Source organism: Stenella coeruleoalba (assembly GCF_951394435.1).
Source record: "Stenella coeruleoalba genome assembly, chromosome: 11".
Lineage (NCBI taxonomy): Eukaryota > Metazoa > Chordata > Mammalia > Artiodactyla > Delphinidae > Stenella > Stenella coeruleoalba.
In genome coordinates, this window is record NC_137157.1 from 30,352,117 (window position 1) to 30,371,202 (window position 19,086).

General features: G+C 38.8%; 1 protein-coding gene across 4 annotated transcripts in view; it reads left to right on the top strand.

Moving 5' to 3' along the window:
- The window catches only part of ATP2B1 (ATPase plasma membrane Ca2+ transporting 1), a 592,658-nt gene that overhangs the window by 403,961 nt on the left and 169,611 nt on the right, over nt 1-19,086 (top strand). For all 4 annotated transcript variants that reach the window (XM_079938566.1, XM_079938562.1, XM_079938563.1 and 1 more), the window contains one exon: nt 10,624-10,710. The gene's annotated coding sequence lies outside the window, so the exon portion shown is untranslated. The remainder of the gene's footprint in view (nt 1-10,623; nt 10,711-19,086) is intronic.

A 19,086-nucleotide genomic window follows, 5' to 3' on the forward strand; every position in this document is an offset into this window, starting at 1 on the left:
CATGACATTGAGAGTCTGTAAATAACAAAGAATAATTCAAAGCTCCTGGACAAAATTGTTCCCCTTGTTAAATGGGCTACCCTGATAAGCAGGGGAGGGGTAGACTTAGAAGGTTGGAGAAGAGTACAATATCAGACCTTTAAAATACTTGTAAAAGTTTTATGTTAGCTTGAACTAGGGCCTTATCTGACTCCCGTGACATGATGAATGTCATGTGGCTAACAAAATCTCATTGTAGACAGTTTCCACGTTCCTGTAAGTAAGCCAAGAATCCTATGATCTACAGCTACAAAAATTAAATAAACAAACAAGCAAATAAATAGAGGAAGAGTTTTAATCAACCATAGTATCCTCCAATGTGCTCCGCCCAATTGATTGGAATTCCTGTCGTGTTATTTCTGAAAGTATGGCCAAAAGATACAATTTTTTATCAATTATTTTATTTTTTGGTGAGAACATTTAAGTTCTACTCTCTTGGCAAATTTTAATTGTATAATTCAATGTATATTCACCATGTTACACATTAGATCCTCAGATCTTATTCATATTATAACTGCAAGTTTGTATCCCTTTACTAGCTTCTCTATTTCCCCTAAGTCAGATCTATCCCTGACTTTATTTTGTTTTATTTTATTTTAATTGAAGTATAGTTGATTTACAATGTTGTGTTAGTTTCTGGTGTACAGTAAAGTGATTCAGTTTTTTTTTTTTTTTCAGATTCTTTTCCATTATAGGTTATTACAAGACACATAATAAATCCTTGTGGTTTATCTACTTTTTCTACAGTAGTGTGTATCTGTTAATCCTATGCTCCTAATTTATCCCCCCCTTTCCCCTTTGGTAACCATAAGTTTGTTCTCTATATCTGAGCCTGTTTCTGTTTTGTAAATACATTGATTTGTTATTATTTTTTAGATTCCACATATAAGTTATATCATATAATATTTGTCCTTCTCTGTCTGACTTACTTCACTTAGTATGATAATCTCTGGGTCCATCCATGTTGCTGCAAATGGCATTATTTCATTCCTTTTTATGGCTGAGTAATATTCCAGTGTGTGTGTGTGTGTGTGTGTGTGTGTGTGTGTGTGTGTGTGTGTGTGTGTACACAGATACATACATCTTCTTTATCCATTCCCTCTGTTGGTGGACACTTAGGTGGCTTGCATGAAAAGACACATTTTTCTTGAACGCTCCGCAACTGGGCCTGGAATCCAAGTGAGTTTGCCCCAGCCCCTGTCTCGTTCTGAAATTTAGGATTCAGGCATAATGTTCATCTCTACTTCCTCCTCCTCTGATCTGCCTTTGACTTAAATTCCAGACCACTACCACAACAGTGTTTCACCCCTTCGACAGTTTAGTCTCTGTGCTTCTGTCAGCATGCGGTCCATGAGAAGCTGCTAATGTTGCCTTTTTGTGATGTATCAGTGTTTTACCTGATGGCCAGGTCCTTGTAGCATCCCACAAAAATCTACTTAATTGATAATATCCCTGAACTGTGGTAGTAACACCAGCAGATCTCCACATGCAGAGTTTTAGTTGGAGGTGCCAATCACATATCTTCTTTGGCTACAGTGGAAGCATAAATTCAAAATCTATATAAAAATTTGCCTTAGAATCAGGCTTAATCTAGGTTAGTGTCTGACTCCATTGTGTAGTAAACACCATGTGCTAAGTAAAATCTCCTAAGATTTTTCCTGCTAAATGATCTCTGTATTTCTTTAAGTTTCCTAAGAGCACCAAAAAGGTATGACCACAAAAAAGAAGTGGGGATGGGTATGATCACCAGAAGATTTGCCATTTTTAGGGTGTTCATTCTCCAGTATTCATATCTTGGTGACATAGGCATGAAAGTTATATATTAATTGGACCCACCTGAATCAGGGGATGTCTGTGCTTACTTTTTCAGCTCTGAAACTCTGCTCTCTGATCTTTGAAGTTAGAGTTTTTGTCGGAGGAAGCAAGAGGACAGAGTAAGACTAAGATTATTCATAAATATTGTGGAATGTCTGGTAGGATGAGTGAAGCACGGGTAAAGCAAATGCCATACTAGATGTGAAACTATGTTTATGGAAAAGAAAAGGGAAGCTTTCAGGGAGCAAAAATGCACCAGAATATAGAAACCACAGAAGACGGAGCTAGAATATGCTTCAGATGTCTAGGAATAGCAGAGTTAAAATGTCCATATGTTAGCAGACATGTAAAATTACAGAATAATATTTGACAAAACCTTTTGTTTCAGACTTTTACTATTTGTCCAGTTTCTTTCCCTTCCTTCCTTCCTTCCTTCCTTCCTTCCTTCCTTTCTCTTCCTTCTTTTCTATGATATAGGATTAGATAATAATTTGTTGATTTTAATCTTTCTAGGTTTGTTCATGTTTCTCTTTCCTTGACTCTATGGGCCCCAAAAATGGATTGCCTTTCTGAACACTAAATGGAAACTTTTTTTTGTATAAATGCAGAAACCTGGACCACACGATATTGAGTATAGACTTTCAGGGAAACCAGAGTGAAAATCCCAACAAAGATACTTTTAAATTATTGCTTCTGTACTTATGGAATGTGATTTCTTATCCAAATTTTTTGAGATAATTTATGAATTTGCTATATTGCATACTCTTTAATCAACGTGAATACCGAATAAGTGAAATTATTTACCTAGTCATTTTAGATTTACAAAGAAAAAAACTATATATACCTTGGATACAATTACTAGTACGTGGTCAGTCCATTTTAGCTGATCAGCTGGCTGGCTGAATGCAGGTCTGTCTCTCTCAGACAGCCCATGTGGCACAATGGAAAGGCACTGGGCTAGGAGCCAGAAGATCAGATATCAGTTCTGTAGTGTCCCTGGGAACATCTCTCAGCCTTTATAACTCTCCGTTTTTTTATCTGTAAAATAGAATAAAACTATCTTCTGGCCTGCCCCGCTGGATTGTTAGGAGAATCGGAGAAGACAGTGCATGTGAAAGCATTTTGTAAATGCAAGGCATTTGTGAGATAATTTTACTTAACTAGTAATTGATATTCCCCTGCTTTAAAGCCACATTTTCAGAAACGAAGACAATTAGTTATGGCAGTTTGTATATATCCCAAAGCTAATTTTGACATAAAAACATCAAGTTCAAAAGCCCAAACCATGTGGCCTGTCCTTAGGCCTGAAAATTATTCAGTGTTTTGTAAAGCTGAGGTCAGTCAGTTGGTGCCTCAGGATGGTATCAGCAGCCGGCCAGTGATACTCAGCTTTAGCTGGGGACCAGTTTTCCTCTGACCTCAATATTACAGTGTTTCAACTGTCATGTGTTTAAAGCCTGTAGGCTGGTTGATAAGAAAAATGAGGCAGGGTGCAAACACCTGGGGCTCAGCTAACTTAGTAAGTTTAAGTCACTGTTAGGAGTGGGGAGGCATTTCAGCAACTTTTCTCATGTTTACTTAAACTGATTTTAACCTTAAGGTAAACTATTAACCTACTTAAGGAGCAACCAAATTAGAGTAGTAATGTAGTTTCTCAATTCAGTTATCAAAAGGGCCTGCTAGGTTACCTTCTCCATGAATGAATATATCATCACTTTGTCACCTAAGTATTCAATCTGGGAGAAGTTATTTTCCAGAAAGTGATAGCATCATCTTATGTTTGTCTGGTCTTCAGGGGATGAAGGGGTATAGCTCTATGAGAACATGACTGATAGAATGGAACCTGCTTGAACATTAGCATCATGACAGCAGTCTCATTGCCAGTGGTTAAAATTTCAGCTTTCAGTTTTCAGATATCAAAATAGCAAGAAAGGTTTCCATAAATGAACTGATACTTTTCCCTACCTCTGCCACTTCACAGCCACAGTATATCTGGAAGCTAAGATATGGGCACGGGACTTTGGGTGTTTCCATTAGCAGGTTGGTTTGCACTGCTAGATAAAGATGTCTGGGGGAGTCCAAATCTCATTTACCACGAGGCTCCTTTTTATTTTTCCACTCACCTTCTATATTGTATAACACAACAAAGTTAAATAGCATAGATTCCCAGGTCGAGGGCTAGCAATAGACTAGACCAAGTCTATAAGAGGTCAAGCAGTGGACAAGCAGAAATTTTAATAAAATCCAGGAAGCAGGGGTAGGAAATCCTATGTGTTAATTAGCTCTACCTCTTTCAGGCTTCTGATAGTTGTACAATTATCCTCTGCTTCATTACCATGAGCTTGTTCAAGTAAAACAACAATTAATAAAATTTTAGACTACCCTTCCCAACAATTTTTTAAAAATCTGCAAGCAAAATTATTATATCATTTTATCACAGCCATTTAAAAAAAATAGGATAATATTATTACCAAATTGAGACCTAGCTGTGACATGTCCAGGCACTTTCCTAATTGATAAATCAAGAGTTGAACCAATCATTTCTAGAGTCCCTCCAAACACTAGTATTCTATGCTTCTATTTCAAATGGCAAAGGGATGCAGACAGCTCTTGAATTAACTGGGGTGAAATTAGTATATCTAATATAATGTAACTGATAATACTAAAACATAATTTTATCAATCTATTTTGGGCTCTCCTTTTCCTAAGTTCTTTTTTCTTCTTCCTGCTTATTTTTTGGTAACTGCACAAATAGAAAAGAAGGGTCAAATAGGCGGCATAGACAAAAAAAGATGTAGGTCAGAGGATACAAACTTTCAGTTATAGGTAGAATAAGTTCTAAAAATCTAATGTACAACATAGTGACTATAGTTAATAATGTGGTATTGTATACTTGGAAGTTGCTGAGAGTAGATCTTCACCTTTCTCACCACAAAAAAAAAAAAGATTAACTACGTGAGGTGATGGACATGTTCATTATATTGATGTTGGTAATCATTCTGCAATGTATATGTGTATCAAATCATCATGTTGTACACTAAATATATACAATTATATTTGACAATTACTCAATAAATTTGGGGGTGGGGGACAAAACAGCTAATCTCTCAATATTAAAGCACTGGCTATTATCAGGATTTCACACAACTGCTTATGAAATTTACTGAAAATTCCTCCTATATCTATCTTTACTGTAAGTGGATTAGGCCTTAAAACATTTCAAGCGAGATCCTATCTAGGATTGCTTGCCTTCCAACTAGTGAATTTATTTAACATCATTGACTAGTTTTGATGCCCCTCCTCCCATTCATGGAATAGAAGAAACACAGCAGTGACAATTCTGCTACAGTGTATGGTGCTACTAGTTGGCCTCAATCCTGACCTAGAAGGAACATCTTCAAAACTGAGAATTAATTTAGAGTCTGTTCCAGGTCAGTCCTTGGCATCTTTGCTGAGAAGACCTATTAATGCCAACCTCAACAGAAATAAACACAAGCCCATTAGGAACTGGACTGAGACCATTAATCATGTAGCATAAGACAAATAGCAAAGCCTGTCAAATGATGAACCTACCAACTCAAAACTGAGTCCAAAATAGCAATTCCAAAATGTTATAGTAGGTAATATCCCATTAAAAGGTATAAAGTTTACACAAGACCAACAAACAAGTTAATATACTATTAAAATAACTTACTAGAAAACTCTAAATATAATGATTTCATGATGCAATCTGAACCAGAAATGCTTCAAAGTAACATACTGTAGTTTAGGACGTTTTGCTACAAATTATCCTTCATACATGGTACGATTTAAGATAAAAAGATGCATTTCTGAGTTACGGTGAAATTTTTATTATCCTAAAAACAGTATGCTAAAAAATACTAAAACATGACTAGTAATCTACTGGCTCAATTTTTAAAACACTTTCAAATCTCTCCATAAATGGAGAGATTTATAGGGTTATCAAGTAGGTACAGAATTTTCTTGACAGTAAATTCTTGTAGAATGAAGCCAATTTATACTCATTTTTCAATATCTAAAATAACTACAAATTTAAATTAGCAAACTACATTATGCAATCATATTGATAAGCATGTCCTTGGTGGTTCATATATAAATATTTTAGCTACTTCTTTGCATCCATAGGACAACTGGATTAGAAGGCTACTTTTCTGGGGTCCATCCATCATCATAAGGGGCAGGTCCAGACTAAAAGTCTGTCTCATATAGCTTACAGACAAGGAGACTCCTATTTTCACCTGGACAGGTGTTGCTTCTGCTACAAGGCATGCTAATACTTCAACAGCCTAAGTAATGAGGGAAATGAGGCCAGGACTGGGCAGGGACAAAGCTGGGAGAAACTGACCCAGCTATAGGGCTGGTGCCCAAGGAGGTAGTCTACCGTTAAATGACCAGTCCAAAAGGGCACAGTGATCCTCTAGCTTGGTTGCAGCAGTCTTCAGTATCTGAGATCCACTGAGCAAGTACAGTTTGGCAAAATGAGGTTTCAGGCAGCAAGCGATCTACCAAGACAGATGCTGTTGTCACCACAGAAATCTGCATCAGTCAGGGTCCTAGAAGGAAGCATCCATCACACTCAGGTTAGGAAAATTCAAGAAAGTTCAATTAAGGGACTCTTTCTAAAGTTGTAGGATGAAATCACAAGGGAAAATACAATGCCCCGATACCTAGCTAGGCCGTAACCATCCCTAGCTAGAAGGGGTGAGGAGTGAAGGCAATTCCTAGAATCTGGAAGCAGAGGACCACCTGGAGCAGAGCTCTGACCTTTAGGAGGAAGTGAGCAGCTCACGGTAACCCCAGAGGGAAGAAGCTAGAAATATAAATACTCTGATCTCACTCAAGTCACTCCCTGGAATCTCCTGCCAGGGCTCCCCCGTTGGCCAGACCCAGCTGGAGCCAGAAGGCAAGTGTTGGTAGGTTCGTATGGATCAGTATGGAGAAGGGAGGGAGAAAACAAGGTGGAAAAGGGTGGAAAGGAGTCTGGCAGGGCAAACAGAAAAATGCTGACATAAACAGGATCCCCCAAAATGTGTGGGAGTCTGGGGATGAGGGCCCAGCATCTGGAGAAAGGGGCCAACAGAGTGAAGCAGAATATTAGAGCCCTCATCAAAAAAGATACTGGGTCAGAGGAGGACTCCACCCACGTAGGAAGTCAGATGCTAAGCAGCAAACCAAGGCAGAAGTCTGCTGGCACATGTTATGCCAGAGATGTGGGAGTGAGGGAAAGGCCACAAGCATGCTGGAGGACTGGCTCCAGAGCAGAAAAGCTCATCCTAGATCTACCTCACTGATGCCTTTGGCATCAAATGTACCTTCTGCCTGCGTCAGGGCTGTCATAAGAACAAGTCAGAAGTGAGACTGGTGAAGCCCAGAGTATCTGCAACTGAGAATATGGGAAAGAAAGGAAGTACCAATGCCGTCGGAGACTGTTAACGGTCCTTGCAAGAAATGGATGACATGTTCAAATTGGGAAATGTAAGGGGAGTCTACAAAGGTGTGGGAAGAATGTAAGAAATGTAGAGAAACTGCAAGGGATGTGCTCCACCCCTAGACTTGGGACTACAAGGGGAGAGGGCAGTTATAAAACCCAGAACTGCAGGCTGAGAAATGCCCCAACCTTCAAATGAGGAACGTCATCTGTCTTGGGAGAAAAGGAGGGGGAAACCTGTGGAGAAGAAACCCAGGGGACGTATCTCTGGACTCACTCTCTACTCTCTTCAGATCTCCTGCAGGACTCCTCATTGACCAAACCCACCCAGAAGCCAGTAGACCAGGTTAACTCAGTCCACACAGGTCAATGTTGGAGGCCACAAAGAAGGATGCAGAAAGTTGGGACGGGGACACGACAAAGCTAATAAAAGTTATCCAGCACAGGCTATAGTGTAATCCTGGTGAAAAATGATGAGGTTCTTCCAATGAGATACTTACCCATAACAAAGGAAAATTATTAACTTTACATAAAAAAACTAGCAGACTCCACCTTGACTAGATGATCAAGTTGGCATCACCACGAATGGGTCAAACTGCTTTCTTGTGTTTCCCTATATGATTCCCTGAGAAGAAATCCATACTTGAGTCTGATCATGAAGAATCATCAGACAAACCCAGACTGAGGGACAGTGTACAAAATAATTAGCCCATCCACTTCAAAAATGTCAATGTCATGAAAGGCAAAGAAAGACTGAACAATTGTTCCTGGTGAAAGAAGACTAAAGAGACATGAGATCTGAATGCCGCACACGACACAGTGTTTTCTCCTGATGCAAGGGCATTACAGGACAAACTGTGAAATCTGAATTAGGTCTGTAAATTAGATAATAGTGTTATATAGATGTTAATTTCCTGATTTTGATTCTTGTACTGCAGTTATGTAATAAAAAGCCCTTGGGTTTTTTTTTTGTTTTTTTTGCGGTACGCAGGCCTCTCACTGCTGTGGCCTCTCCCGTTGCGGAGCACAGGCTCCGGACGCACAGGCTCAGCGGCCATGGCTCACGGGCCCAACCGCTCCGCGGCATGTGGGATCTTCCCGGACCGGGGCACGAACCCGTGTCCCCTGCATCGGCAGGCGGACTCTCAACCACTGCACCACCAGGGAAGCCCCAAAGCCCTTGTTTTTAAAAAATACATAATGAGGTATTGGGGGGTAAAGATGCCTCATGTCTACTTTCAAACAGTTCAGGGAAAAAATGCATAGAGAGAAAGAAAATATTATAAAACATTGACATTTGGGGAATTTGGGTGAAGTGTATATAAAAGTTCTTTTACTATTTTTGCAATTTATCTTTAAGTAGAAAATTATGTCAAAATAAAGGTAAAGATAAAAGTGAGGAGAACTTGAACTGGTGCAATAGCAGTGGGGCTAAAGAGAAAGGGACATATACAAGAACTATGTAGGAGGTAGAATGGATCAGATTGAAGTGATGAATTATGTGGGAGGGGTTTACAGTGAACATAAGGCATATGGTTTTGACCACCGCATAGTGCAGATGTCATCATTTTGATACTCTTAGCGTGAATTGCTAAGTTGTCTGAATGATATATGAAATGTGCCCTGGATAAAATCCGAATATCTATTTCTATAATTTGTTATTTTTCTATCTAATTGACACAGTCAAATATTAGTAGATTCAAAACAAGATCCTAAATATCCACATCATCAATGGTACCAGGAGTTTAATTCTTTCCCCAGGAAAAGCGAGCAATTGTGGATTTCCCCAGCGAGGGGTGAAAGAATGCCCCTGGCAAGTCAGTTCCTCTTCTCCAGTCTTCCCTGGGATACAGAGCTGATTAGGCCTCTTTCAAAGCATCAGAAGAACACTTAGAATGCAAAAGTAACTCAGACCTGTGACAGAGTGGTTCCCTGCAACTGACTGGGGAAGCAAGTTGTGAGAGAGCATTCCAAACCCTTCTACTCTCATGTAAAACACTTTGTTTGGCACAAAGTTGAGATAGAAAATCATATGTCTTATAGGCTTCCATCAATCTCAAATAGTCACCAATATGAGAAATTAGCCCCATTTCTCTGACCGTCCTATATGCCCTATTTCAGGGCACAACGCCCAGTTGTTTAAGGCATGGCCTATTCAACAAGCGTGTACTGAACACGTGCCATTAGCATCAGCCTTTAATCTGGGTCAGATTTATGGGTAGGTATAACCCACACTTTGCAGGAAATAGAGACTTAAGGATATCGCTTTTCTGCCATATTTCTCATAGTAGCGTAAGTTTTCTGGGACTAAGTGTTAATATGGATTTAATGCTTGATGACTATGAGTGATATCTGTTTTTATTACTCAGAGTCCTAGTGAGATGTTGGTTAAAACTAAAATACCTAAATAATGGTGGATTCTATTGAACAGCCAGCAACTAGTGCCAAGAAGATTAGCTGCACCCACACTCGGCTACTGGGCTGAGAAGGGAATGATATTGAGCTGAAATAGGCAACTGGTTACTAATTAATGTTGTTTTGAGATGCTTCAAGAACCCATAGATCCTGCAGTGTTACCAGGAAACATCCTTTCCTTTGAAATAACCACACCTACCAAGGTCTCCATTAAAATGCAGATACCCTTAAGGTATGTCAATAATGTAGAAGGGTAAATCAGTTTATTAAATATTGTGAAGGATGAGGATAACATAAGAGTATTTTTGGATCTGGAAGTGGAAGATTTTGAAATGGAAGAAAGCACAGAAAATAGGGAAGTGCAAAGTTTTAGGAAAGAGAAAATCTCCCTACTTCACAGCTTTCCATAGGACTGGCCCTCAAACTAAATGTCATGAGTGTATGGGTGTGTTTTCGTTAACTTTATCTAGTCAAGACATTTTTTTCCAAGGCTACAGTCTACATCCCCAAACTTCGACAAACACCTTTTATCAGAATGTGAGTTGAAGAACAAGGGTGCAGAAACTCAAGTAACAACTAGAATCGCCAGAACACATGCCTTTAAATGTGGGAAAAAGCATCAAAATCATTAAGTAATCCAGGATATTTGCTTATCTTCCCTATTTGCTTACCTTCCTATGACCTGCCATTTCCAGCATTCTCTCTTTATCAAAAACAAAGTTTTGTTCTGACCATAGGAAAGAGCATCACTGAAGTCTGAAGCTGTTTGGAAGAATATCTCCAATTAATTTTTCAAAGAATATTTCCTTCCATAGAGATATGTTTGGGATTTCAGGATTCAAAGCATTGTACCTTAAGCCTCATTTTCAAACTGAGCATCTTCTTTAATTTTTCTTATCACACAGAGTATGCACACAGTAGACACCTCCCTGGGACCTGTCTGATCAGAGCCCACAGTTCAGCAGGAGGGATCTTTCAACCAAGATCTAAAGGTAAACACACTCTGGATAATGGCTTATATTTAATCACTTCAAGTGCTGCATCTCTTTCTGATAAGTTCTATTTTAATTTTCTTCTTTAGTGATCAAAAAGGAGCAAAGAAAAACTTACAACAATTTTCTCCTAGTACTTTGGAACTACATTTCTAAACTTCTCCCACCCTGTTGCCTAAAGGCAGATAAACCCTTAACAATATAAATCTTACCTGAAACTAACATAATGTTATATGCCAATTATAATTCAATTTTTTAAACAATTTAAATATATTTTAAATTTTAAAAAGTGTTTAAAAGATAGTATAAATCTGATAAAATCCAATAGAGCTAAATCTCTTGTCAGGTCCCACATATGTAAAATGGCATAATGCTTTCTAGCTCACATAATCATGATACAGATTAAGTTATGTTGCGTATGTTCAATATCTTGCACAAAATAGATGCTCAGAAAAATGGTACCTATTATTTCTAAGACTGGCATTTTAATAGCTGGCAATTCAAGAGTAAGATAGAGCCTGATAACGCTGAGAGCATCAATGATACCAATTAGCTTGTGTATGCTGCTTTACAATTTCCGATGCATTTTTATACACATTATCACACAACAACCCTGTGAGGTAGATTGATAGTGTTATTGTATTAGTTTTTTATTGCTGCATAACACATTGCCACAAATTTCCTGAATTAAACACAAAAATTTATTATTTTACGGTTCTGCAGGTCAGAATTCCAACAAGGGTCTCATCAGGCTAAAATTACAGTGTCGGCAGAGCTGTGTTTCCTTCTGGGGGCTTTAGGGGACAATTGTTTTTCTTGCTTATTCAGGTTGTGGATAGAGTTTAGTTCCTTGCAGTTGCAGGACTAAGGTGCCCGTTTCCTTGCTGGCTGTCAAGTGAGAGCCATTCCAGCTCCTAGTGTCTGCCCCATTCCTCAGCTCATGGCCTCTTCCCTCCATCAAAGCCAGCAACATTAGGGTGAATCCCTTTCATTTTTCACATCTCTCTTGCCTCATTTTTCATGACATGTTTCTGATTTCAGCCGGGAAAAGTTTCCCCAGTTTTAAGTGTCTGTGTGACCAGATTGGGCCCACTCTAACACTCCAGGATAACTCCCCGTCTCAGGGTGCATATCTTTAATCACATCTGCAAAGCCTCTTTTATCATGTAACATAACACATTCACAAGTTCCAGGGATTAAGACATGGACATCTTCGGGGCGGGGGGTAGTTCATTAATTTTCCTCCCACTGTTATCATTATCCACATTTTACAGATAAGAATAATGAAGATCAAAGAGGGTAAGAGACTTGCAAAGGGCGCACAGTAAGCAACAAAGAATGGACTCAAATCCCCAGATTGTTTTACTCCAAACTGAACTCAGTGTTCTTTCAACAGACAATTTTTTTTCTGAAAGGCAACTCAGTATTTTTTTTCTCTTGCATCGTTCCTCCCTCCCCACCCACGTGTAAACCCACACTTCCATTAACTATATTTAAGGCTGACATTCTTGAGGAATTAATGCATTTTCCAGAACTTCCACAAAGAAGCCAAAGTTTAGTTGTATTTCGACTGATTTTGATGTAATTTCTTCTAAGACTTATACCATTGAAAGTATTATTTGCCAACAATTGGTTACTTTCAGCTAGAGCTATAAAGATGGGTTGAGCACTAAAAGCAGTTCATGTCATGGTACATGTAGGTTATCTCACAATTCTTCTCAAAAGATGTACTCCAAAATTTACAAGCAGCTCATGCAGCTCAATGTCAAAAAAACAAACAACCCAATACAAAAAATGGGCAGAAGACCTAAACAGACATTTCTCCAAAGAAGATATACAGATGGGCAACAAACACATGAAAAGATGCTCAACATCACTAATCATTAGAGAAATGCAAATCAAAACTACAATGACGTATCACCTCACACCACTCAGAATGGCCATCATCAAAAAATCTACAAACAATAGGGCTTCCCTGGTGGCGCAGTGGTTGAGAGTCCGCCTGCCGATGCAGGGTACACGGGTTCGTGCCCCGGTCCGGGAAGATCCCACATGCCGCAGAGCGGCTGGGCCCGTGAGCCATGGCCGCTGAGCCTGCGCATCCGGAGCCTGTGCTCTGCAATGGGAGAGGCCACAACAGTGAGAGGCCCGCATACCGCAAAAAAAAAAAAAAAAAAAAAATCTACAAACAATAAATGCTGGAGAGGGTGTGGAGAAAAGGGAACCCTCTTGCATTGTTGGTGGGAATGTAAATTGATACAGCCACTATGGAGAACAGTATGGAGATTCCTTAAAAAACTAAAAATAGAACTACCATACGACCCAGCAATCCCACTACTGGGCATATACCCTGAGAAAACCATAATTCAAAAAGAGTCATGTACCACAATATTCACTGCAGCACTATTTACAATAGCCAGGACACGGAAGCAACCTAAATGTCCATCGACAGATGAATGGATAAAGAAGCTGTGGCACCTATACACAATGGAATATTACTCAGTCATAAAAAGAAATGAAAATAAGTTATTTGTAGCCAGGTGGATGGACCTAGACTGTCATACAGAGTGAAGTAAGTCAGAAAGAGAAAAATAAATACCGCATGCTAACACATATATATGGAATCTAAAAAAAAAAAAAGATTCTGAAGAGGGAAGCAGCCACATAGCACAGGGAGATCAGCTTGGTGCTTTGTGACCACCAAGAGGGGTGGGATAGGGAGGGTGGGAGGGAGACACAAGAGGGAGGAGATATGGGAACATATGTATATGTATAGCTGATTCACTTTGTTATAAAGGAGAAACTAACACACCATTGTAAAGCAATTATACTCCAATAAAGATGTTTAAAAAAAAAGATGTACTTAGCATTTTGATACTGAAATGTTCAACATTCATTTGAGACAGGACTGGTCACTTCATATTTCCTAGATAATAATATCTCTGGCCTCCTTTCTTGTTACTAGGATTTAGAAACATAATTTTAAATTTATTTTCATATGATTTCAGTCAACCAGTAGGTGTTTATTAAACCCATTAATAAATACAAAATGTCAGTAGGCAATTCAAGGGAGTATGTGATTAAATGGAAAAATGTGGAGCCCAGACTGTACTCTGAAAGCAATCATGTTCCAGAAATCTAAGGAGACTGTTCTGATTAGAAGTAGAAAACACTCTTTAAAGAAAATGGGCAGTCAGTTCAAGTTGGTTGTATGCAGAAATATATAGAGGATGGAAAAAGCCTGGCCGCAATCAGTCATATACAAGAGTAACAATAAAATGAATGTTTTTATCAAAAAAATCCTGAACAGGGCTTCCCTGGTGGCACAGTGATTGAGAGTCCGCCTACCGATGCAGGGGACACGGGTTCGTGCCCTGGTCTGGGAAGATCCCACATGCCGCGGAGCGGCTGGGCCCATGAGCCATGGCCGCTGAGCCTGCGCATCCGGAGCCTGTGCTCTGCAACGGGAGAGGCCACAACAGTGTGAGGCCCGCGTACCGCAAAAAAAAAAAAAAAAAAAAAAAAAAAAAAAAAAAAAAAAAAATCCTGAACAGTAAAAGTCATCAGCTTATGCATTTTGAAATAAATTATACACTTCTATAAATTACAAAATTAAATCAATAAAACTCATTTTTAAAAAGGCCAGGTCATGAAGTAGATGCAGAGCAAAATAGAGACGTTAAAATTTTTAAGGAGGAAAGTGAAATTTAAGAAAAATTAGTCTGACAGCAGTACCCAATCTTAACTGTAAGTGGAAGAAAATAAGGACCAGTAAAGAGCCAGATGCCTTCGAGCCATCTATGTCTGTGATGATAAAGGCAATGTAATCAAACAGTGACTGGCTCTGGGGTCAGACAAATATTGGCTGAAATTCTGGCTTTTTCACTTACCAGCTATTTGCCTTTGGGCAAGACACTTGATTACTTTGACTCAATTTTCTCATCTGTAAAATGGAGATAATAATATTATCCGCCTCACAAAATTGTCATGAGAATTAAATGAGATGCTATCTAAGAAGCACAGAGCATCTGGCACATAGAAAGCACTCAGTAACTTTTAACTGTCATCATTATCATGATTATTGAGAATGGTGGCAATGAAATGGAAAGAGAAGGAACAAAGGTTATTTTGAAGGTAATATGATCAGGACGCAGAAAATGTCTCCAGACTTTCTGACACTGATCACTGAAGCTTAATTGTTTAGGAAGTTGGTACAGCCTAAAGTGTGGCTCAATCCAGAACTTCACTCCAAATGTGTCACCCTAAATCAGTTCTGTCCACTTAGGGCAAAATATAGTAAGGACCATACTCTGAAGACGTCTAATTTAACAGAGTTGTCCAACAGAACTTTCTACAGTGAAGGAAATGTTCTGTATTGGAGCTGTCCAATATGATAGATACTAGCCACATGTGGCTATTGAGCCCTTGAAGTGTGGCTAGTGCAACTAAGGAACTGTTTTTTTAATTTTAATTAATTTCATCTTATTAATTAATTAACAACTTGAATTTTAATTAAAAGCAGATGGCCACATGTGGCTGGCAGATACCTCTCTAGACTAGCACAGCTGCTATCATATCCAAGATGGTCAGTGATCAGGATGTCAGCCCTGAAGTACAGATGCACTGGGTATTGCTGGGGCAGTGAGTACAGAGGATGTGTTCATAGGATCTCTCCAAAAGTAGGAGTAGATTAGAACAAAAGCTGAGGTCATGATCATCTTAGAACTAGAAAGTCTAACTCTTCATTTTAAAATTCAAAGCTAACTATTGAATATGCTTACATTATCCATTAGTTTACATAAATCTGGAGGATGAGTAGAGAAAAGGAAATGAGTTAGGAGGTAAGAAAATAAAATGGGGGACACCAAAGACAAAAGTTCAACTTCTAATCAGGAAGAAGTTTGGGTCCATCTGCTCCCCTCAGTCTCTGTGTACAGGTGGAACGTGAGATGGAGGAAGAAGGAAGTATTTTGATTTCATTTCCTCTTTTTGCCTTCTCCATTTATTCTTCCATTTCACTTCCAATTTTAACCCTTCAACTAACTGCTTCCCTCCTCTATCTTCTTCCATAGTAGTGACAGCACAGAAAGAAACTAAGCATTCTGGAAAACTCCTATTGTCTTTCCTAAGTGAAGTAGAGGAAACAGGACAGGACAGGTGGAGAAACTAACTGTGATGCAATTGAACCAGAGGCCTCAGCTGATCCTTGGGGGGCAGGGGTGGAGCTTGAATGGCCCCTTCAAAGGGTCCTGAATTGTCCTGTATTGAGGCAGAGAGATGGTCCTTTGCGTTTCCCCTTGGCCCAACACCAGTCAGTTATGGAATGCAGGCTGTCCCTGGAGAGAGGTATAGGCATGGGCAAGGCAGCTTCCCTTTGGCAGAGGACAATGCCCAGAGAAGGAGGGAATGAATTCCTGGAGAGGAAACCGACTCTTTGTCTCAACAACCAACACTCCCAGCTGTCGACAGGCAGAATGAGCCCATAAAAATGGGGCAGGTGGGGGAGGCGTCTGGGCAGTGTGCCACAGTCACCAAGGTTCTGTCCCTGTCTTTGCCACAAGCAAGTGACCCTGAACCATCCATTCAGCTTTCCTAAGCTTTCGTTTCCTTATCTGGATGCAAGGGAAGTAGGAGAACTAAACTCTAACTGATATACTTTGCACTCTGACTTTTTATTTTAAGAATTATTCTAATTTTCTGTTTTATTTACAAAGTTGCTGCGGTTTTTTGTTTTTGTTTTTTTTTATAAAGTTTCTGTTTTTAAAATATTCTCAAGGCAGGGCAAAGATGGTAGTTTTCTCCAATTTTCATAAAAACTGATGGTTCTATCAATGCACTGCTTTATTTAAAATAACCTCAAAGTCGATACTTAGTTTTCATAAACTGAGGATTTCTGACCCTCTTTTATCAACAGCATCTTCACAAGGTATCTGACTTTTATTATGCCACTAAACTCCGTCACTGTGCTGTGGAATCCATTGCTTTATTTTGTGACCATGAGTTACATCTCTTCACCTTTAAACACACACACACACACACACACACACACACACACACACACACACACACACAGACCAGCTTTCACTAATGGATCTAAAAAGACTTCAAAATACAATCTTAATGTCACTGTGATTGGGTGGGACTGCTTTTAAACCACCCCTGGGGAAACAGTTTATATCTCATTCTTAAATGTCTCCAAGGAACTCTTTCAGAATGTGATATATCCTTTATTCAGTGATCAGCAGCCTTCATAGTTAGGAGGTTCTTTCTGATATCTACCCTAAATCTCTCCTACTGCAATTTCAAACCACTCCCTTTTCCCTCCTTAATGAATTAGGAAAGGACCTGGTAATCACTGTCACCTGCCTCTTACAATTTTCATATGTTTAACTTTATTAGGATTTATTAATACCTGAACATTCTCTCCTATGTGTCATTTTATCCCACTTAGCTATTGTCTGCTTTTTAACTCTTGAGAAATATTATTTCATCTTTTTAGTACGTTTTCTAGCTTCTCTATATATTCCATAAAGCATGGAGGCCAAACTTAATGAATCTTTAGAACACCATGACTGATGAAGTCTTTTTTATTTTAGAGGTTTGGCATATTACAACCTAACATGGGTTAGCTTTCAAATTGCCTTAAACTATCCCTACATTAAAAATGTATATCAGATTGTTTAACCTCAAGGAAGAAGCAATTTTCCCACAAGACCTATTTATAAAGTAGGATAGTATCTTCCCTTATAGGGGAAGCTAATGTAAACTATTAATGACATGTATCGGGTGCAAAATGTTCTTAATGCTAACTCCCTCCAAATAATCTTTAAAATAACAAGACTCGTTTTGTCTATTAGAGTTTGGTTTTGAAAGACAAATATTTAAATTATTAGCTCAGTAATCAATACTTGGGAAGTTACTGTTTTCTCTGAATGCAGCCTTTATAACCTCAATGGCTCATGTGAATTTCTTGACATGTAATGCCTTCCTGCTATTTACAAAATTAGAAGAAACAAAATGAAAAGAGCTGCTTGACAGATTTTTCTGTTAGCATGTAGAATTAAAAAGAATTACACAAAGGTAAAACAGGACTCAAATTTTGTGTTAAGTAACGTATGGAGAAAGTACAAAAAATTAAAACTCACTTTCTACCTGATGTCAAATATAAAGACAATTTAAAGCATTTACAGTAGTTTCTATATTCTATTTAAGAGTAAATTTTATACTTATACATGGGAAGTAAGTATATCACATATACTTGTATTTTAGGACATCGCCTCCTTTAGTGAACCTCAGCTTGATACATTTATCATCTCCTTCTGAAAGTTGGCTACCCACAAATGCATGTCAATTGGAGAGTCACATGACACTGTAATTTGGGTCTCCTCTGGTCTGTAGGTACAGTGACCATCACCTCTGCCTCTTGGATTCATATTGCCCTTGACCTTCTCCCAATTCTGACTGTGAGTTCTGGGCTGACCTCTCTGATGCTGCTGTCCACAGGCTGGAAAGAGCAGCTGAGTGCTTCCACAAAATCCCTTTGCACAAAAAACCTTCCCTATTTCTATTCAGTCATACATTCAAATGTGAAGAATGCTTTATACTTTGGTGGTAGGTACTTTCTGTGCATTAATTTATTTAATTCCACAATAAACTTCTGATATAAGTACTATTGTTACTCTTCTACATTTTAGAAAATTAAATTCAGGGAAATTAAATATCTTACACAAGCCACACACCAGTAAGAGTCAGGATTTGAATAGGTATTTCTGACTCCAATGCACAAATGTTTCCCATTATCCACTATATATCCCCCAGTGCCATGTGTAGGCAGGATAGCATAGGGATGCAGAGTAGGGATGATGGAGTAAACTGTTACAGTTGTTTCAAAACCACTTCTCAGTTTATGACCTACTTGGCATCTCTACTCTCCAGGTCCATGATGTGTAAAACAGATAAAAAAATAGTGTATAACTCATAAAGTTGGTATAAGCATTCAATGCGAATGTGTGTAAAGTGCTTAGACTAGTGCTTGCCATGTAGTAAGTGCCATTAAATTAGCTATTATTATTGTTATTTTATTTTTATCATGCAATAAGAAGATCCTACTGAAAAGCAAATGATATAAAGGGTGGAAGAGTAGTACTGACACATTAATTCAATAGCCCATGTAGAATCTGAAAACTGGTAACTAGTCACCTAGTAGACCTGCAGGGAAATGGAGACACTGAGCAGGTGTATTTGACTACTGGACAAGGTAGATCTCCATCAAGGTAGTGCTACAGTGGACAATCACTGGGGAGCAAGGGACACGAGAAGCCCACGTTTAAAATTAAATATGGGGGGAGAATAATTATAAAACTACTTGAAGTTATA